Genomic DNA, 22,855 nt, shown 5'->3' on the forward strand with positions numbered 1-22,855 from the left:
GCAGCGGCGTCCCTATAGTCGGTGACAGGTCAAGAACGAAGTGGAAGGTCCTCCCACCCCTCTCCACTTCAGCGGAGTGGTCGCCTCCCCTCCAGCGTTCGCTCCGCTGAAGTAGAAAGAGGCGGAAGGAGCTTCCACTTCGTTCTTGACCTGTCACTGACTATAGATGCGCGCTCGGCTGTTCCGTGCATCGGGAAAACTATTCATGCTGCTGTCAATGTTTTGTGCTGTGTAAATTAGGAAACCCATTCGGCGATTTATTTTTAATATTAGTTTCAATGTGTTTTTTTATTTTCAATTATTTTGTTTCAATTATTAATTTCAATGTGTGTACATACAGAATTAATATGCACAATATATTTACAGAATAATTATTGCATTATGCTACTTTCCTTCAACTATGTGCTTACTAATATAGCACAAAGTGTCAAATTCTTTAATGACAAACATATATTTAGGAACTGCCAAGTTTTAAATACTGGCGGCCCAAATATTTTGCGATTTAGGTCTAATGAATATATGTACAGTTTATAAAATAATTTAACGTTTGTACACTCGATAAATTCCGACTTAAAAAAATCTTCCCGTGTGCCTACAAATATTTTTGCTTCCTAAAAATGATGGGGTTAGGAAAATAACGAGGTTTACCATTTTCCCATAGCTTCAGAATTTCATACTATAATCGCGGCTTTCTTCAAATAATCTGGCTCTTAACTCCATAAAATCGAGTAGAGTTATGATATTATAACCCTGGTTCATAATTTGTGCAGCGCAGAAGCTCAATGGTTGAATGTTTATTTACACTAAAAATGGAATTTGGGGGCTGAATCAAAATCAGTCACATAAAGTCATCACAAGTAAGGTCAGTCAAAATAGCGTTAGTGCTTCCAAGTCTTCATTCGCTTTTGGGTTAATTTCTTGAGCACTAGCTGGTCATTATTTGTCTTGCAATAGTTGTTCAGTACAATGTTTGCTGCTACAATCAGAATGTGAGGCATCACCAGCTGTTGTGAATGACCATTATCACACACATCGAGATCATTGGAGTCATCCAAAACACTATACATGAGTGTCAGCAGTGCTGCTTTCTGGTTTGGCAATCTGTGGAATTGTGTGGCATACTTTTCGCTTCTCAGCTTGTCAAGCACTATTTCTGTTGTGACCACAGCATTGCGGGCAGCTGGCTGGGGAACCTTGAGTCCACCACGGTTTATGCTTCTTATTATTGGTGTTCTCAACTTGGATGTCACTTTCCAGCACTAAGTTTACTCTGCAGGCAGTTCAGGAGAGCTTCTTGAGTGCAGTGTGAGCACAGTAGCCTGCCACGTAGGTGATCGCTAGGAGGTTTGGAGTCTTGTTAGCGAAGTTCATGTCCGTCACTTCAATCCTGAATTTCTCGAGTACAGACCTATCCATTTCGACTGCAGATGTTGCCACCTCCATGTCTGGGAGCTGGAGGACTTTCTGAAGGCGAAGCTACCGTTTAGTTTGAAATAGCTCTCTTACAGAAACATGATATTGGGCACCAGCAAGTTGTCGGTACTTTCTAAACAGTCGGTCTGGAATTTTCCGAGCAGTACGTAGTCAAATCCCATCTCTTGAAGGCAGTATTTTGTCATCTTCACCGACGTAGACCTCGTGAGACGGAGGGCATTGTGAATTTCCAATGTCAGCCTGCCTGTGTCAAACTTCAGAGATTGCCACATATCTAGCCATTTTATTACATTGGTGAGGTACTCGACCTGTGGGCCTGACATAGACGTGACTGGAGGCTGGAGGTCATCTCGAAGTCATCGGCCCTTGTTGCTCGTCTTAACATTCACGATGCTCCACCACCTTTCGACAATCTTCAAGAACTCTGCTGTTCCAGCGGCATGTTCCAAGTAAAGTCGAAGCCCACAGGTCTGTAAGGCTGCAATTGTAGATGAACTGAAAACCTTCAGAGCCAGCTTGGTATCTTGTCTCTCCATGTTGGATGGATGCAGCGCTTTCATCGAAAGGGTTGGAGCGGACTTGATGAGCTGGTCCTGTTCCTTTGAGTAAAGCTCCCGAAGCGTCTTGAACGACGCTGTCTATAGTTTGGTGAAAGGACCCGTGATGGGAGGGAAGAACATCCAGGTTTTAATGCTTTTCTGTTTAATCCAATTGTTCCTCACACACTTCAGTATGTGAACAGGGTCGACAAAAAAGAGAAAAGGACACTCCGGGTCTGAGGGATGTGGATATACGCTGAAAAGTTCCGGTGGTGTTTTAAAAAGGGACCTTGTCTTTCTGTTTATGAAGTTGTCATGTTTTTTTTATTACTTCAGATTTTCAATGCGACATGTTTCTCTGCCGGTTTTCAAAAATGGTATTTCGCACTTTTTACTATTGAACTAGAATCAGCCGTATTGCGAGCTACTTATCTTCTCAATTCACAACACTTTGCTGAAGGGCGCCATTAGAAAGGGGAAAATAGTAACGGTTAGGAGCAATCTTAGTGATTCCAAAAGAAATCACATTATACTCGTCATTACTTCTTATTACTTAAAACAAAAACGTTACAAAGTTAATCCCAAATTAATCAATTACAAGTATTTGGATTACTTGTAATAAGTACGGTACAAGTGTGGTGTTTCCACAACAATGGTTGGCGGTACTTGTAAAAACAAAACGCCCTTATCGAGGGGCTTTACCACGGAAGGCCTGTATTAGAGTTTGAAACTGCGTGTTCGTGGTAAAGTGGTTTTTGGGCCGCATTTGCAATATGAGCTGCAATTTGAGCTGATGAAAGCGTTGATCGCTTCCGTCTGCTCAGGAAAAAAACAACCAAAAGTTTTGTAAACAAAGAAATGTTTCTCTAGTTTTTCTTTAACATAAAGATAAAAAGAAAAACAGAACGAAGAACCCTGGACTTAATTTATTACAAATATTAACGAACACATTAGCCAAATTTCTGCAACACACTGCAAAAAATTGACATTAATCAACTCAAAAACAAAAACAATTACCATATCGCGAGTCGCTTTGTCGACTCTGCAGATGGAAGGTTAACGCACTCAATTATATTAGATTTGTTAGTCCAGAAAGAAGAGAGAAAAAAGATCGAGGTACAACTAGCACTTCTTATGAGTTGTGAATGCGAAAGCATGTACATTAATCTTGCTCTACGCGTGTTGGCGCGCTGATTGGCGCTGACTGGAGTTCCTGTATAGGCTCCCTACGGGAGCGAGAGTTGCGCGTTCATCCCCGTAGCGCCTCCTTGCCTGCACGGCATGGTGATCCAGCTGCTCACGTGACTGAATTCGGCGAGTAGCGGCGTTGCGAATTTGAGGCACGCGGCGCGCTCCAAAGCAGGGGAACGTACGCCGGTACACAGGCAACGTCTGCTTTCCCGCGCAACTTTTGATTCGGCTCCTCACGAGATCGGATCTCGGCGAATAGCGGCGCGGCGGCGCGTGCAAAACAGACGTGCAACTCCGGCTTCCGTAGGGAGCCTATGCAGGAACTCTAGCGCTGACTAGGGTGCCTCTATGCGCGCGCGCCTCCTCCTCCCCTCCGTAGGGTGCTGCCATTCTTTGAAGGGGTCGGTGCCGCCTCGCCCAGCTGCCGTTCCCGCGATCGGCATTTTCTTGCCCGCGCCGCACAGACGGAAGTCGCAAGTAACAGCGGTCGCTCGGTCGGTGGTCGTTGTTCGTCCTGTTGTACAAAAAATGGCTGGATGTTGCGTGCCGCACTGCACGAATGACTCCAGGAATGGGTGGAGAATGTTTACTTTTCCAAGAGAGCCGAAATGAAGACTGCAGTGGACCGTGAGGATAAGGCGGGACAAATGGCAGCCCACAAACACATCGTGTGTCTGCAGTGTGAGTAAACTTTATTTTTGAAGCACGTACGGAAACTTTCGGACATCTCCTCAAGGCTCAGGTTCTGGAGATTGTGCACCTCTGTGCAGACATTAATCTGAGGATGCGTATTGTGACATGTGACATGGGAGCATCCAACCGCGCTATTGGCGCGAGTTGGGCTTTTCTAGCTACCGGCACTCGAACACGGTATGTTGGGTACAGCATTTTTTCTGGAGGGAAAGGAGCTATTCTTCACTGCCGATGCGGCACACGTACTGAAGAATATTAGAGGCCAACTTTAGAGCTCTGATGTTTTTACACTCAGCGATGCAAATGTATGCCGCATGATTTGCCATCTAACCAAGTGAAGCTGGATCATGTGCGTGCGGTGATAGATTATGACGCTGAAAGAGAACTGAAAGTTGCTCCAAGGCTTTTCAAAGTCCATGTCAGTGGCGGTCATTTTACGAAAATGAAAGTAGGAATCGCTGTCGAGCTTTTCAGGGAAGCGCCCACTGCAATTCGGCATTTGATAAAGGAAGAAATCCTGGAACCCGAAGCTGAAAAGCTGAGACTACAGCATGGTTTCTCGAAGTTGTGTCCAAGTCGTACACATTAATGTCTGCACGTCATCCATCAGTTGCTCTAAGTCTTCGAGACATGACGAAGCACCAGGCAGCTCTCGGCACACTTCACTTGACGCGTGAAACATTTCAAGGAGTACACATGGACAGCACGTCACAATAGAAGCCTTCGCAGGCAGGCCTGATGATAAAAACAACTGTTGTCCTTCGCCTTCAAGATGTTCTCCTAAACAGCGAAAGCTGTCAGTTTTTTCTCACGGGCAGGATTCTACAAGACTGCCTTAAGAATTTCTTCTCTGTCGTGCGTATCAGAAAGCCAGTCCCGAACGCCTACGACTTCAAATGTGCTCTCAAGCTTGTGTGTAAGCCAGTTTTTGCATACGCCATCAACAACCAGCTATGAGGTGCACAGTACTTGGTTGATGTACTTTCACAAGGTATGCGAGAGAGTCCAGAAGCCAGAGTGGACGAGATTGACGATGCAGAGATTCTTTTGATCGAAGAGTTAACGTCAGTTGAATGCACCATCCTTTTCCATCTGGGTGGGTTTCTTGTGAAAGGAATCTTAAAAGCAGTTCCTAACTGTAAACAGTGCAAAGCTGCAGTCTTGGGCTAAAATAGCGGTGTCAATGCATATGATGGAAAAAAACCTTCATTATCCAAGTGATGACCTGATGAACATGCTCAAACCTTGTGAAGAATACTTCAGGGGTGTCATGACTTGGAAGGACAGTCTGTTGACAATAAAGTCACCTATGAAGGCAGTGACTACATACTTAGGGAAAATGATCCCATCTACTCTAAAGACATGCCAGAAACACAGAGATATTGTTGACAAGCTTCTCGTCTCCAACTACTCTAGAATGAGGCTGTGTATTCATTTGCGTCAACTGGAAGCAAAATATGCTAAGGGGCATGGTGGCAAAATGTGCGCCGGGGTCAGTTTGCAATGAATTATGAAAGTGAAATGTAGTGACTATACAGTCATAGTTTGATCACTTTTGTTTGGATTTGTTTCATGTTCTGTGAATAAAAGCTGAAGTAGTGCGTCAGGAACAAGCACTAATTCGGTTTCCTTAAACTGCTATAATATATGCAGTTCATTTTTTGTGTATTCTTTTAATTTCTCGATAATAAACGACTGAACCAAAACAACAATGTTGTCACTGCAAAAGAAAAATCCGTACAAAGCACTATTTACGCGGGTACATAACTATCCCATATCAGTTTTTTTTTCTTTTTTTATATGCAGAGGGTATTACGAATTTTGTCTATTTACAAGATCACGGAGATGTCGAGAGACTTACAAAGTTTCGGAAATAGTGTCAAGCAGCCACTCACCTCCGCCCGTGCAGCGTAACCTGCCGCGCCATAGAAGTGCTAAAACAACAAAATCGGACATCGTAGCACAAATAAATTACGAAACACTCACTTTTCATGGCGTTTCATAAGTGCCTTTGTCGTAATTTTGTGAGCACAAACTTTCTTCTCACAGAAGGCTAATTTAGAGTACATTAAAACACGCACCCCCGTCTTCACGCACGCGGCGCAGGCGCCCGGCCGAACTGCTGGGCCAAAACGTGGCGGACGTCGTAGCAGACGACGCGGTTGTCTTCACCCTACGGTGGGGAGGAGGAGGCGCGCGCGCATAGAGGCACCCTAGCGCTGACTAGAGTAACCGTATATGCTCCGCTTGCGGAGCAGAGTACCGCAATGGTACAGCAATGGTGCCATTCTGGAGCCAAGCACTGCGGGAAGCACGGTCGGTTTTTGCAGGGGACACGAAGGCGCAGACGCGAGGCACGTGCTGTGGCGGGCTGCGGCGCGCTGCGTATGGAAAATAGTGCGGCTGACGAAAACGCCGTCCCCTCGCTTTCGGACGAGAGCTCGCCGACTCGCCAAACAAAATGGTCGGATGTGCCGGTCGCGTATCGCGTATCACTTTGCGAGAGCCGCAGACGCGAGCTACGCGATCGCCGGCCGTGTCGTCTGCTTCACATACCTTGGAAACGGATGTCCTAAAACATCGTTCGCGTTATAAAAAACAAACAAAAAAAAAAACAGGATTTTATTGTACCCCAGTTGACGCACATAATGTTCAATGACTTATCAAGCTTTTGGGTTCGTTCGATTTTAGTCTAGGATCTATATCTTGCGAACTCAAAGCGGAAAATATGTTTCCCCGAAACTCGGCGCTCTGGAAGGCCGCTTTCCCGCAAGAACTTCGGATCGAGTTTGCCCACGTGACCACTCCTCCGCCAATACGGAGATGGCGGCGAAAGGAAAAGGAACGCGATACTCTTACTCTAGCGCTGACTAGAGTTCCTGTATAGGCTCCACTATACGGGAACTCTAGCGCTGACGGACGCGCAGCGCCATGAGGTGGCCGGTCGTTCAAACTGACGCGCAGCGTCAGTTTCAACCAGACTTGTGCCTATCTCAAATACTCTACTCAAGATACTGTATCTTAAATACTTTTTGGAGTATCTTGGTATCTTGCAAATACTTTTTATAGAGACTTGAAGGTAAACATGTTTGAGAGAATTCTCTCTGGTTGGGTAAATAATAAAGAGAAGATAATCCGCCAACCAAAAATTGAAATAGTAGCGACCCTACGTTTCGAAACCGTTCGTTTCTTCTTCAGGGGGATGAATGAAGGACAGCAGCTTCTTCTTCTTCTAGATGTTGAGCGACTTCTTTTTCTTTTTCATTGGTCTTAGTAGGCTGGTCGTGCCGTGCGCAGTCTGTTATAACATCTTGGAGGCCGGTAATATATAAAGTTGGAAGTGCCCCTAAGGACCTATTGATGTTGTTAGAGGTTGTCTGTATGTACCATGACTCTACGAGGTGTCTTCTACGTAGATTTGATGCCGTGTCTAGGATGCTTGCGTTTTCAAAGGCAATGCGGTGGTCGAGGGTCTCGCAATGTTCAGCGAGAGCACTGCGTTCTCTGTCGAAGTTTCGCACGTCGTTTTTATGTTGGCGGAGTCGATCGTGGAAGTTCTTCGATTCGCCGATATAGGAGGCGGGGCATTGGGAGCATGGAATCTTATAAATGACGCCCTGGGCCCTGTCCTTCGGTGGCTTGTCCTTTGGGCGGGGTAGGAAGTGCCCAAGAGTTGATACCGGTTTGTGTGCAACCATAATATGTTCCTTTGCGAATAGTCTGGATAGTAGTTCGCTCGTTCCTTTCACGTAAGGGATGCTGACGCGTGCTAGCGGTTTGGAAGCTGTTCTTGCAGGTTGGTTTATCCTATTATGGTTCTGACGGCGAACCACATGGCGAATGAAATTACCGGTATAGCCATTCTTTCTTAGGTCGCTGATGATTGTTTGTACTTCTTTTCTTTTGTCGTTTTCAGAAGAGCACACAGCCTTAGCTCTCGTAAACAGTGTGGAGACGACAGACGCCTTGTGGCTAACCGGGTGGTTGGAATCGAACCGGAGGTAACGTCCAGAGTGAGTTGGTTTCCTGTGCACGGTAAATTTTAGGGCATCACCTTGTCTTCTGACCAGCACATCGAGAAACGGCAAAGTGTTGTTGTGTTCGCGTTCCACGGTGAATTGTATAGCCGGTTCTATAGAGTTGAGGTGGCCGAGGAAGTTGTCCACTTCTGATCCTTGTATGATGCAGAAGCAGTCGTCAATATACCGTAGGAATATCTGGGGTCTGGATGCAAAAGATTGTAGAGCCTTCTGTTCGATTATTTCCATTGTCAGGTTGGCCATGGCAACGGAGATGGATGCGCCCATTGCCGTGCCACTAGTTTGTTGGTAGAATTGTTGTTTGAAGGAGAAGTAAGTATTGTTCAAGCAGAATTCTAGGAGACGACATATCTCATCGATGCTGAGGCAAGTTCTTGTGTCTAAGTCTTCATCCTTCTCGAGAGCTTCTCTTGTTGCGGTGACAGCCAGAGGAATCGGGACGTTTGTAAAAAGGGATACAACATCGAATGATACCAGACACTCGTCATTGTCGGCCCTTATTTGCGATATGCGTTCCACAAAATCGCTGGAATTCCGTACGTTAGTCGGCGTATTCCCGGCGAGAGGGGATATTACTCTGTGTAAGTAGTCTGACAAAGCTCGAAGTGGTGAAGTTGTGAAGTCAACGATGGGTCTCAGAGGAACGTCGGGCTTATGGATCTTGGGAAGTCCGTAAAATCCTGGAGCGAATCCATTTCTGCAAATAAGTCGAAGGTAAAGGTTCTTTGACTCCGGGTAGTTTTTAAAAATTGTTGCCAGCATGCTGTTTAAGTTTCTCTGTATGACGAGCGTCGGATTCCGTTTGAACTTCTTGTAGGCGGAGCAATCAAGAAGTTTTTGGGTCTTTTCTTCGTACGCTACTCTGTCAAGGACGACAGTCGTGTTGCCTTTGTCTGCTGGTAAGATGACGATGGTGCTGTCTTCTCTGAGCTTGCGGAGCGCTGTGTGTTCCTCCTTAGAGATGTTGTATGGTTGACGTCGTGGGAGTTTCGACAGTGCGCTGATTGCCTTTAGACGGATTCCTTCCCGTACGCTAGGATTCATGTGCATGATGCCGTCCTCGATGGCAGCAGCCATATGCGCCAAAGGAGGCCGTGTGGTGGTGAGGTTGTAGTTATGACCCCTGGCGAGGACATCAATTTCACGTTGGGAGAGTGACCTCGAGGACAAGTTGGTGACAAAAGAGGAGTTATTCATGTACCGCCTCGTCTCCTTCTGTCTTCTCAGAGTCAACAGATTTTTTTCCTGAGAGATTTGGTGTTTCTGAGTTGCGGTTGCGGCGCATTTTTCGGCTAAAGCTTGTACTGATGGAAACAAGTGCGGAATTCGATGTTCAAGCTGTTGACGTACATAAAACAAGTCTAGCTGTTTCTGTTTAAGGATAGCGTTGCATTCGTGAATGCGAGCATTTACCAGACGATGCTCCGCTTGCGTCAAAACTTTATGACCCTCTGGTGTTGGGACAATCCGTTTCAACCGTAAGCTTCGAGGAATAACTTCAGCATCACGGCAAGCCTTCGTGAAACTCAAGTGTGTCTTGAATGAAGAGATGCTGCGGTAGATGTTCACGTACCGTTTCGCTAGCTGGGTAGTCTTTTGTCCAAAGTCATCGTGAAGAGACTTGAAGGTAGACATGTTTGAGAGAATTCTCTCTGGTTGGGTAAATAATAAAGAGATAAGATAATCCGCCAACCAAAAATTGAAATAGTAGCGACCCTACGTTTCGAAACCGTTCGTTTCTTCTTCAGGGGGATGAATGAAGGACAGCAGCTTCTTCTTCTTCTAGATGTTGAGCGACTTCTTTTTCTTTTTCATTGGTCTTAGTAGGCTGGTCGTGCCGTGCGCAGTCTGTTATAACATCTTGGAGGCCGGTAATATATAAAGTTGGAAGTGCCCCTAAGGACCTATTGATGTTGTTAGAGGTTGTCTGTATGTACCATGACTCTACGAGGTGTCTTCTACGTAGATTTGATGCCGTGTCTAGGATGCTTGCGTTTTCAAAGGCAATGCGGTGGTCGAGGGTCTCGCAATGTTCAGCGAGAGCACTGCGTTCTCTGTCGAAGTTTCGCACGTCGTTTTTATGTTGGCGGAGTCGATCGTGGAAGTTCTTCGATTCGCCGATATAGGAGGCGGGGCATTGGGAGCATGGAATCTTATAAATGACGCCCTGGGCCCTGTCCTTCGGTGGCTTGTCCTTTGGGCGGGGTAGGAAGTGCCCAAGAGTTGATACCGGTTTGTGTGCAACCATAATATGTTCCTTTGCGAATAGTCTGGATAGTAGTTCGCTCGTTCCTTTCACGTAAGGGATGCTGACGCGTGCTAGCGGTTTGGAAGCTGTTCTTGCAGGTTGGTTTATCCTATTATGGTTCTGACGGCGAACCACATGGCGAATGAAATTACCGGTATAGCCATTCTTTCTTAGGTCGCTGATGATTGTTTGTACCTCTTTTCTTTTGTCGTTTTCAGAAGAGCACACAGCCTTAGCTCTCGTAAACAGTGTGGAGACGACAGACGCCTCGTGGCTAACCGGGTGGTTGGAATCGAACCGGAGGTAACGTCCAGAGTGAGTTGGTTTCCTGTGCACGGTAAATTTTAGGGCATCACCTTGTCTTCTGACCAGCACATCGAGAAACGGCAAAGTGTTGTTGTGTTCGCGTTCCACGGTGAATTGTATAGCCGGTTCTATAGAGTTGAGGTGGCCGAGGAAGTTGTCCACTCCTGATCCTTGTATGATGCAGAAGCAGTCGTCAATATACCGTAGGAATATCTGGGGTCTGGATGCAAAAGATTGTAGAGCCTTCTGTTCGATTATTTCCATTGTCAGGTTGGCCATGGCAACGGAGATGGATGCGCCCATTGCCGTGCCACTAGTTTGTTGGTAGAATTGTTGTTTGAAGGAGAAGTAAGTATTGTTCAAGCAGAATTCTAGGAGACGACATATCTCATCGATGCTGAGGCAAGTTCTTGTGTCTAAGTCTTCATCCTTCTCGAGAGCTTCTCTTGTTGCGGTGACAGCCAGAGGAATCGGGACGTTTGTAAAAAGGGATACAACATCGAATGATACCAGACACTCGTCATTGTCGGCCCTTATTTGCGATATGCGTTCCACAAAATCGCTGGAATTCCGTACGTTAGTCGGCGTATTCCCGGCGAGAGGGGATTTCATTCGCCGTGTGGTTCGCCGTCAGAACCATAATAGGATAAACCAACCTGCAAGAACAGCTTCCAAACCGCTAGCACGCGTCAGCATCCCTTACGTGAAAGGAACGAGCGAACTACTATCCAGACTATTCGCAAAGGAACATATTATGGTTGCACACAAACCGGTATCAACTCTTGGGCACTTCCTACCCCGCCCAAAGGACAAGCCACCGAAGGACAGGGCCCAGGGCGTCATTTATAAGATTCCATGCTCCCAATGCCCCGCCTCCTATATCGGCGAATCGAAGAACTTCCACGATCGACTCCGCCAACATAAAAACGACGTGCGAAACTTCGACAGAGAACGCAGTGCTCTCGCTGAACATTGCGAGACCCTCGACCACCGCATTGCCTTTGAAAACGCAAGCATCCTAGACACGGCATCAAATCTACGTAGAAGACACCTCGTAGAGTCATGGTACATACAGACAACCTCTAACAACATCAATAGGTCCTTAGGGGCACTTCCAACTTTATATATTACCGGCCTCCAAGATGTTATAACAGACTGCGCACGGCACGACCAGCCTACTAAGACCAATGAAAAAGAAAAAGAAGTCGCTCAACATCTAGAAGAAGAAGAAGCTGCTGTCCTTCATTCATCCCCCTGAAGAAGAAACGAACGGTTTCGAAACGTAGGGTCGCTACTATTTCAATTTTTGGTTGGCGGATTATCTTATCTCTTTTTATAGAGAGTATTTAATACTCTATCTTAATTACAATTCCGAGTATCTTGCACTCATTATCCTAAATAAAGTTTGACATTCCGCCGTTTTCCGAGTTTTTCGGTATGAAGTGGGGTGGGCGTGGCACGAGGAAACGTGAACATTCTTTCGAGCAACCGAATCCTGTTGCTAGCTCCGATTAGCTACGGTGGCTTTAACTGAGCTCGTGAAAATATCGCTTTCTTGCCGACTGTGACTCATATTTCAGCCGAAAGTTCGTACAATGAAGGATCTCCCCTCGCTTTCCCAAAGGTGCCTCTTGTTCCCCCCAAAAATCCTCAAACTAAAGGTGTGGTTTTACGGAAGTGAAGATGCCACATGGAGGCGCGAGCAGACCGGGAAACGACCTACGAGAACAATGCAGACTTAAGTGTCAAGAAGTAACAAGCAGAAGAAAATGAAAAGTGGACACACACAAAAAAGTAGACATTTTTGTTTTGCTTTTTGTATATTTGACCCCACTAAAGCAAAACGTCAAAGTTTTTTTTTTTTTTTTTTTGTGTGTTGTTAGTTCGGCGCTCATTGCTCTCCCGAACACTGTCTGTAAGCGAACATTGATAAGCAGAGAACAGGACAGGAAACGAACTGCGAGCAGGGTGAAGTGCCGTGGCTATTATGTGGGTTCTCTTTGTTATCCATTCACTCATGTCAGTGTCTGAAGTTCGTTTATAGTGAACTCCCCGTATAGGGAATATAGATTGCGTCTAAGGTGCAGGATGTGATATTCAGCGATGTCACTATCGGCGAGGCGCTCTATTCCTTTTGTTGTCCTCACACCTCAGCGTTTACCCAACACAAGACCTGTGCACGTGCTTACAGGCCCTGTGGGAATGTTCATGGCGTTAGGTGCCAGATCTGTCCCGAAAGCAGTCTTCGGAGGATGCGAGCTTGACCCACTTCGGCTTTTGTGCTTAGTTGAGGACCGTGCATGCTGCATCCTTCATGCAGGCCGGAATGGTAACAAAGGGCCCCTTCTCCCCCTCACCGGAGAACACGAACTCCAGCAGAACGCTGACGCCGCGTTCGGTTAAGTCAGCCGAACGCTGAGCCATTGTATTTGTTGTCCTCATCCATCTAGTTCTAAAGTTAACCCCTTGGGGCGTCACGGTCTAATCTCCTCCCCAATAGCTAAAGCGACCTTTTTCTTGTTGTCCCAGAGATGTTTTGTAACATCTATCAGTGATACTGCCACCCGCGTCGCCCAGCGAACGCGTGCCCGGATGGTTACCGCGCTTGGCTCTCACGTGGAGGCTCCGGGTTCGATACCAGAAAGCGCACCTCTCTTTTATTTATTCCTTCAACTTAACATTCTGGTAAGTTCGAGAATTTTGTCGTCTGATTGAGTTACGAAAGTTCTACGCCCCGTACTTTTTACGCCGAATGTTCCAAAAACTCACGCGGGTACAAAACGTGCTCCGTGTGGCGGTCCGGAGTCAGTCTCGCCCTAGCGGTCGATCTTGCTGTTTCGCTGACATCAACGCCTGCGACGGTAACCTTTCTCTCGTATGTTTTGGGAACAAGTTCGCCCCATTGAACGTTTAGCTCTTTCAGTTATTCGCCGTGTCATCATCATTCGTGACAATATTTTCCTCTTTATAGTCGGACTGCATAAATTAGCCCTACGATACTTTTTTTTCGTTCTCTGTTGTGGCGTGCTAATAAACCATTCTGGTAACCCAGATTTCCGTAGCGAAATAACTGTCGTTGTCAATGACGTCGATACAAATTAAGCGATGCGGAAGTATCTTCGAAAGTAACTGAAATACATTTCTAAGTATCTGTACTCTACTCAAGATACTTTACAGTGAAAGTAACTTGAGTAGTATTTTAAATACTTTATGACGCAGGTATTTAGTAACTTAACTTAAATACTTTTATCGAGTATTTTGTCCAACACTGGTTTCAACGACCGGCCGCCGAATAGCCAGTGGGATCGAAGCGGTGTAGAAGGTGCCATTGGCTGTCGACGCACGCTAACCAATGGGATCGAAGCGGTGTAAAAAGAGCCGTTTGGCGTGGTTTCAAAGCTGATGACGTCGGCTCGCTTCATAAGACAATTAATGCTGTCGCATTAAAAAAACAAAACAAAAAAAAACGGGTTGGTGCAGCAGTGGGGCAAGGGAGAAGCTGGTTGAAAACACAAACGCCTGTGGTTTTCTGCCGCCTTATGGTACGTTTACATCAGAGAGGAAATCTGCTGCCGCGGGATCGGATCCGCTCCCGGCGGCGGCGGCGACGATCAGATTTTGTTTAGATCTATTTCCTTCGAGCGACGGCGGTGGCGCCGGCTGCGGCAGCTATTCTCGTAACATCCCGTCACATATGACGAGAAAGCGCGAGAGTTCCCGCCTTGGCTGTCTCTCCCGGGCGCTGCTGCTCCCGGAAGTCGTGACGTAGACAGCGTCGCGCTGCGCAAGAATGTCACTTCCGACCAGCGAAACGCCTCGTTCGGCGGCAGAAATAGGTCCTGGACCTATTCGGCTCGCCGCCGCGTTTTCCGCCCAGCGTTCCGCCCCAGCGGCGAAAGCTGGGCGGATTCGCTAGCGGATCCGCAAGTGTAAACGTACCATTAAGGCTGGTTCAGACATGTGCAACGAGCGCGTTACCTACGACTGCGTCCGTTGCAACCGGATCGACCGGAACGACAGCTCTGCGCCGCGCGTACGCACACCTGCAACCACTGCAACAAGCGCAGCGGGTCGTCAGCACGGCGACCGCTTCTACGCCGCCGTCAGCTGTTTCAGCGGCGCTTCCAAAAAGGGGACATACTGCCACTCAATGCCGTAACAGAATATAGAAAGACAGTTTTATGTAGCCTGAAGTTTTTTTTTTTTCATGATGGGCTTGCAGAGTACAACGGATAAAAAAAGAAAAGAAAGATATGCAGTACGCCGTCTCGGGCGATCTTTACACGACTTTGCCAATAGTGCAAATATCTACACACGCCTTTTCTACGAATATAAAAGACGATGTAATCTTAGCAATGATATAGCAACGTAAAAATATGATTTCGTGATCAGATAGACGTTGCGAGCGTTCAGAACCAGTTCAGATAGACGTTGCGAGCGTTCAGACTCCTATCCCATCTGTGTCTTGGCTCGATCTCACTCTGGCGACGTCAAAATTCTAGTGCAGATGTTTTGGTTAGTCTAGGTGCTCTTGGCTGTAGCTGGAGCATTCGAAAATGACGCCCTGCTTTTTTTTTTTATGCTCGGTTTCAACTTAAGTCGAGAAGCAGCCGACGCTACGAGTTGGCGGGACCATACAGACGGCATCAAAAGCGCCATGGTGTGGGTCAGGTTTCTGTACGTGTTCTTCCATCGCTGCAGAAGCCACATACAGAAACGACCTTGCCCTTTTCAAGCCTGGAGCTAGAATGGTCCCATTACCCCGTTGCTTCGGCTGCGTCCGGAATTAAGCTGAAACGAGAAACGAGAACGCTGCTTCGCGACCTGCGAAACGAAACGATGTATCGCTGAAGGCTCACACTCCCCTAGAATGGAACGGTAGCGGTTCGGATAGAATGTAAATGTTTCAAACATCACGTTACCTGGGCCGGCTTTCTAAAAGCAGTGTGCCAGCTAAACAGGGTGAAAAAAACACTGCGAAAGCTACCGCACGAGCGGAGTGGCGTCTCAAGTCGAATGCTAAGCGCTCGCGCGCCCCAGGCTTGTCTGGCTTTCTTTTCATCAGACTCAGCTAAGACGCTGTTTATAGCGAGCCCTCCCTGGGTAAAACAATATATATATAGAGAACAAATAAATTTCTTTAGCAGTCAACAGCCTCCTAACCCTAATAACGTCGAAAGCGAAGTCGACATTGGGGATGATCGTGAGATTTATAATAGGTGAAAATTACTCGTCAGCAAGAAAGAGGATACCTTCTTTCTTGATGAAAAGTTCTCGTCACTGAAATATATGTTACCGACGCCCACAGTGACTTTTCTCGTTTTGACGAAATTAGTCTTAGGGAACGTCGGCTCGTTGTAGAAAAATTTTGTTTTTCTATTATCTTTTGATCTATGTAACGCCGTGTTCTCAAATATTCTCGTTCTATTCCAACCTCTAGCGTCATATTCTCACGGCGTTTGAGTTTTCTGTGATGCATTTTTTATTTACGCGGACAGAAAAATAGGGTTTTCTTTTCTTGCGAATGTATGCTAGAGACTGATGATTGTTCTGCACTCTGGAAAATGGCAGCATTGCGGTGCAATCACAGTGCGGGATTGCTTAATTGGCGATAGCCAAAGCATACAAAACAAGAGCGCCGTGACGTTCCACTTCTGGTGCCGCTTGATCGACTCAACATGAGGAATAAGAGCTAGAACAGACACTTGGGACGGGACAACAGCGGTTGTCCTGTCTCAAGTGTTCGTCTTGTCGTTCCTTGTAGCTCGTTTTAGAGCGCAGCTCTTAGGCGCCCGTTTCCGGCTTGAGCGGCGTCGGCGTCGCCGTCGCCGTCGCCGTCGGCGTAACCGCCGGTGCATTATGGGTAAATTTACCCGCTAAATCTAGCGGAAAAATTTCCCCGCTAAATTTTGCGGAAAAATTTCCCCGATAAATCTAGCGGAAAAATTTCCCCGCTAAATCTAGCGGAAAAATTTCCCCGCTAAATCTAGTGGAAAAATTTCCCCGACAAATCTAGCGGAAAAATTTCCCCGCTAAATCTAGCGGAAAAATTTCCCTGCTAAATTTAGCGGAAAAATTTCCCCGCGAAATCTAGCGGAAATATAGCCCCGCTATATCTAGCGGAAAAATTTCCCCGCTGAATCTAGCGGAAAAATTTCCCCGCTAAATCTAGCAGAAAAAATTCCGCTAAATCTAGCGGAAAAATTTCCCTGCTAAATCTAGCGGAAAAATGTCCCCGCTAAATCTAGCGGAAAAACTTCCAGCGGAAAAATTTCCCCGCTAAATCTAGCGGAAAACGTTCCCCGCTGTCCAGCGGAAAATTTTCCCCGCTAAATTTAGCGAAAAAATTTCCCCGCTAAATTTAGCGGAAAAATTTCCCCGCGAAAGCGGAAACATTTCCCCCATAAATCAGTGGAAAAATTTCCCCGCTAAATCTAGCGGAACAATTTCCCCGCTAAATCTAGCGGAAAAACGTCCCCGCTAAATTTAGCGGAAAACTTTCCCCGCTAAATCTAGCGGAAAAACTTCTCCGCTAAATCCAGCGGCAAAATTTCCCCGCTTAATCTAGCGAAAAAATTTCCCCGCTAAATCTAGCGGAAAAATTTCCTCGCTAAATCTAGCGGAATAATTTTCCCGCTAAATCTAGCGGAAAAATTTCCCCGCTAAATCTAGCGGAATAATTTCCCTGCCAAATCTATCGAAAAAATTTCCCCGCTAAATCTAGCGGAATAATTTCCCCGCTAAATCTAGCGGAAAAATTTCCCCGCTAAATCCAGCGGAAAATTTTCACGCTAAATCTAGCGAAAAAATTTTCCCGCTATATCTAGCAAGAAAATTTCCCCGCTAAGTCTAGCGGAAAAATTTCCCCGCTAAATCTAGCGGAAAAATTTTCTCGCTAAATCTAGCGAAAAAATGTCCCCGCTAAGTCTAGCGGAAAAATTTCCCCGCTAAATCTAGCGGAAAAATTTCCGCACTAAATCTAGCGGAAAAATTTCCCCGCCAAGTCTAGCGAAAAAATTTCCCCGCCAAATCTAGCGAAAAAATTTCCCCGCTAAATCTAGCGGAATATTTTCCCCGCTAAATCTAGCGGAAACATTTCCCCGCTAAATCTAGCGGAATAATTTCCGCGCCAAATCTAGCGAAAAAATTTCCCCGCTAAATCTAGCGGAATAATTTCCCCGCTAAATCTAGCGGAAAAATTTCCCCGCTAAATTCAGCGCAAAAATTTCCCCGCTAAATCTAGAGGAAAAATTTCCCGCTAAATCTAGCGGAAACATTTCCCCGCTAAATCTAGCGAAAAAATTTCCCCGCTAAATCTAGCGGAAAAATGTTCCCCCTAAAACTAGCGGAAAAATTTCCCCGCTAAATTTCCCCGTTAAATCTAGCGGAAAAATTTCTGACCACCTGACCTCCCGAGGTTTAAGACCTCGGGAGGTCACGTGACCCCCCCGAAGTCACGTGACACCCCCAGGTCACGTGACCCCCCGTGACCTTGGCGAGGAGGTCATGTGACCCCTCCAAGGTCACGTGACCACCCCTCCCCCCCGATAACACGTGAACCTCAGTACCCTTCCCTCCTCCTCCTCAAGAGCTGCGCTCTAATTCGGCGTTACAGGGAGTTGTAAACGGCTTTCATTTTTTTTTTTGTATCATCTTAAAGTATTACCACCTCGCCCAGTTCAGCACTCTCATCTTTATTCGGTTAATCGGATCTTAAGGTTGGCTGAGGTTGGCCCTAAGATAAAATGGATGGCCTTACAAGAAGGCCCCAATTCTTGACTGACACACTTGAACTGAAACCAGTCGATTTTGCCTAAGACGGTCCCATTGAAAGCAATATAAAGATAATACGAGTTAGACTTCGTCTCACCCTACGATTAACCAAAGGTAAAAACTCTGGACCGCAAAATTCAATCACGAGCCGCTTAGAAATTGTGCGGTATTTCGCTTCGATGCGCGTGCAGGTGACCGCGTCTCGGATCACTGATGGAAAGGGGCGGGCAGTGGTTCGAACCAGAGCCACAGCATATGGCAGCGTAGCTGCCAGAGTAGCGACACGACGCCAAAGTATCTAGATGCACGACGTCAGAAGCCCCGATAGTGATCTTTATTTTGGACCGGGGAGGTTGCAACGGTAACCGTTCTGCTAGCGACGCCGGGCGGCAAGTTTTCGCTAGTTGACATCTCCATTTGTCCGTTGAAAAGTGCTAAAAGACGCTTGGCGTGGCGGTGCGGCACGGGCCTCTGGAGGAACGGAGCCTGTGTCTTCTGTAAAGTGAGACGATTTACAGCCCGGGGACTGTCGGGCGACGAGAGCTGTTAAGTATCGTAGTTCCACGAACAAGGCGAGTGGTTTTCGGCGCCGCCGGGATGGCGGCCGCTTCGTGGGACGTACGTGCCGTCCTTGTGCTTTTGGACTTCACTCTTATGAAACAAAATCCGATTACGCCGGCCACAATGGGACGATTGCCTCGGGACATGACTGTTTCTCGACTGCCCCATAGTAAGCGAATGCATGCTTAGCATCATTCCTCTTGAAGACCCAATCATTCATTCAAAATGAGATTATCTCAACGACTGGCGAGGAGCGACGTCGACGACGGTCTGTCCTCGTTTGGGCGATGAACAGTCGACGGGGTTAAACCAAGAAGGACAGCATGGATGTCTCCAGAGGATTGTTAACGCCATCAAAATATAGGGACGCCTGATATGAGGTATTTTTGTCGATAGGCCAAGTGGTCGTCGGGAAGTTTACCGGCATGCAAAAGGTTAATATTTTTATCTGGTGTAGCACACAAATCCGTGTTACAGAGACTATGAAATGATTTTTTTAACTTATTCTTTGTTAGCTGTAATCCTCAACTCAAAAGCGAACTGTAAAGTCACGCGGTCGTGACATGCTAGGGCCCCGGTGCGATGACCCCAAGCTTCCACCGTGCTTTTTAAGAACACCATAGAACTTGGCATTCACCAGTAATGATAAGTTCCGTCATTGCACTCATTGGTCACAATCGCGAATTCAAATATTCGTCGACGAATTGATTGTTGACGAGCGCATACGTCTGAGTGACACAGTTTTCGTGTCCATTGCGTGAGCTGGGATCGGCTGACGTCATTTTTGCCTTTGTAGGCATTACAGAGAGGATATTCAGAACCATACACACATATGATAACATGATTGCACACTGACATTAATGAACACAAAACGGGCCGAGCTACTGAAAATAAATATTAAACGTAAAAAAATAATTATGTCTGTAACTTCTTAATTACAAAGACTAACACATCTCTGAGCACCTATACCAGGTCATTTCATATACGTCATTTGAGGAAACGCCAGCTTGTCACTTGGAGAAACAAGCCGAAAAACATTGCGGTCAAATGCAATCCATTGCAACGAAAGCACGTTATATCAAAGTCTTCAGAAGTGCCAATTCGTAAAATCGTCGATTGGTGCAAAAGGTTAAAGATGGCAGACGCTTCCTCGCTAAGATTTTCTGTGATTATTCGGTGACCCAGGGCCAAAAACGCTTCCCCTAGGCCCTACACGCGAGGCATACCTGGGTGATTTCAGATAAGATCGAACAAAGGGTGGCTGGTCGACATTTTTAAATCAACTGATGTTTTTATATGACATTGTCTAGTGTCTGGTATAAACGAATCCACACTTAGTTTTGACCAGAAAAAAAATTTGGAGACAAGAAAAATCGTAAGGCAGGGAGAGGTGGACAGTTGCAATAACGCGCACTGGTGGAGGGGGCAAGTTTGAAAGTGAATAATTAAAACAATAAAATTAGGAGAATTTTAAAACTTTTTACAAACAAACTATTTATTAAAAATTTATTTAGTTTTCTAAAAATTGCCAAACATGCCTGCTCGAACGACAAATGGCAAACTTTGGAAATCTGTATCTCATGAAATAATTTAATCATTATTACATAACTTGCAGATATTATTTTACTAATATATGGCTATTATTGAAAAAATAAATAAGGTATCTGAGTGACACAATAGTTACAATATATTTAGGGAAACATGGGAAAAAAATCAAACAAAGAAAAATTCCAATGCGAATAAAAAAAAAAACACCACCTTCGATTTTTTTAAAATTTGGGTACCCTGTTATACTCTATTTCGGCATTCATTTCTATTAAAAACATGTTGCATCATTGCACTGTGAAAGAAGAAACAACTCCCCAAAGCAGGGTCCTTTTTCAAAGCCTACACTTAGCAGTGTCCTATACAAGAAGTGACTTTGAGTTCCAGTTTCATGAAACTTGCACAAATCTTTTATATACATTTATTCAGATGAGGTCATTGATAAAAAGAGCGATCGGTCACACAGTAAAAGGGAGGAGAAACTATATACAGCATTTTACATAAGCGTACAAAGTGGTATCATATTAGAGACTAATGATTTAAGAAAAGATGATGCAGTGTGAAGTTGTACCTTCCGGTATATTTTACATCTAGAGTAAAATAAATAACTTTACTTCCACACACAAAAACAAAGATATAATAGTAAGATATTTAGGTTGGCTGTGTATTTACGATTACAAACAATTTCAGGTGACGGATGCCATAGTGCCTAACTGGAGCAGCTTCGATGCTCTCGGTGTATGAATGAATCGTGGCAAGCCGATATATTTTATCCTGCTCGAGGATAACATTTTGGGATTTTTTTTATAGTGATCAGATAAAAATTATTAGTAACCACCAACAAAAACAGTAGGTTAAATACCCCGTGAAGAAAAATGTGATAAATAAGATGTCCCTGCATTCAAAATGAGCAGTCCTTGGGAAATCAAATTCGGCACTTTATGCTAAGGTTTTCCTCGCTGTACCCATTTAATAAAGTTGCTTCCAAGCAGATCCGACTGTCCGTGCTACATATACGTCACAGGTCCCTTCTGTTGATGACTTGCTGAGCCGCCACGCGTGCCAAGACTGAATGCCAGGGAAGGCGCGCACCGTCAGCCACTCTTCTTTTTTTTGTTCACGATACCGAACAACCTCATTTTCGTCCAGATATACAAGATGCACGCCTTTCAGTTTCTTTGATAGAACGCTCACCATTGTCCTGGCCGTCTGAATTGCGCTTACTGAACGTTCTCTCAGGTTGTTCAGCGTGGCCTGGTGCTTCACGAGACCGCCAACTCCGTCACATGCATTTTTCCCATGTCCAGATGCAGAAAATAACCACTGGGCTTGTGGGCAATCGTACTTTGCAAATTGGTGAAGCTGGTAGCGATTCTTGAAATGACTGGCGGCGCCGTCACTTACGTACGTCACGTACGAGTATACCGCAACGTTGTCTTCAACCCACTCCTTCACTTTTTCTAGAGCCAAGCAAGCGCGAGCGGCGTCGTGACACAGGTCCTCACTGATGATGGCAAAGCTGTTTGCAGATTTTCTTGTCGTCACTACACATGTAAATATCGAAACTTGTTTTTTTTTTCCAGTGATATGCTTGCACTTCGTCAGGAAGCACGATGATCCAGTTTTCAGCAAAGTCAAAATGAAAGACAATGCTCCCGCGTTGCATGCACTGTTTTTCTTCGTAGATCGCTTTACCTTGCGTTTGCCGGATATGGTTGTGAAGTACCCAACTTCCAACCGTCACTTGGATGACTTTTAGGAAAGTCTCAGGTTCCAAAGTTTTTTTCACAAGGTCGCCGGACTCCCATGTTGCAAGCACAATCTCTTCATCCTCCGGGATATCAAGTTCCTGGAGTGTAAGAAACTGGCCTTTTGGGCAGTGATCACAGTCTCCTTGAAGGCACAGTTCTGTTGCTGGGTCGCACAGAAATGCCGAGTTCATTTCGCCAGTGTTGAATGTTGAGCCTGTAACGTTCTCTAGAGCGGCAATACAAAGATAATAATTGGCGCAGCGCACACAAACGCACACTTCCTGGTGTGGAATACATTGGACCCATCTAGGGCGCAACGAATAAAATTTCGTTAGCCCAACGCCGGAATCGGGATGCTTGTCTTTGTATATACGGAAGGCCTCTCGTATTGAGCGTGTCATGAAGCGCTTTGGCACAAACGTTTTCTCTCCGTTGAGCATGACAGAGATGACGTCCTTCTGGTTGGGACTTTGGCGCGAACATTGTAGCTCGTCTTTCGTGAAGTACTCTAGGGCAGCAGACAGGTTCTCAGGGCTCACCTTACACCTCGTGTAAGGATCCGGCTCATACCACACGCCATGCTTTTCCTTGAGTTTTCGGGATTTACTGATGAGGTACATTGAGGCCTGTGGAATCATCTTTTGAACCTCATTCTTCGTCAGTGTTGACGGCAGGAGTGTAAGCAGTTGACAACGTTCCCGGAGAGAGGTGGCGGTTTCAAAGGCCTGCCGAAAGTTGTCCACCCACTCAGTGCATGTGGAGCATGTTGGTTCG

At 45.9% G+C, this 22,855-nt stretch overlaps 1 pseudogene; it reads right to left on the bottom strand.

Annotated features, from left to right (window-relative positions):
• Window positions 1-878: 878 nt before the first annotated feature.
• LOC120848180 lies at window positions 879-2,114 on the bottom strand (annotated as a pseudogene).
• Window positions 2,115-22,855: the final 20,741 nt, after the last annotated feature.

This window comes from Ixodes scapularis, unplaced genomic scaffold, assembly GCF_016920785.2.
Source record: "Ixodes scapularis isolate PalLabHiFi unplaced genomic scaffold, ASM1692078v2 PGA_scaffold3__209_contigs__length_174095766, whole genome shotgun sequence".
Classification (NCBI taxonomy): domain Eukaryota; kingdom Metazoa; phylum Arthropoda; class Arachnida; order Ixodida; family Ixodidae; genus Ixodes; species Ixodes scapularis.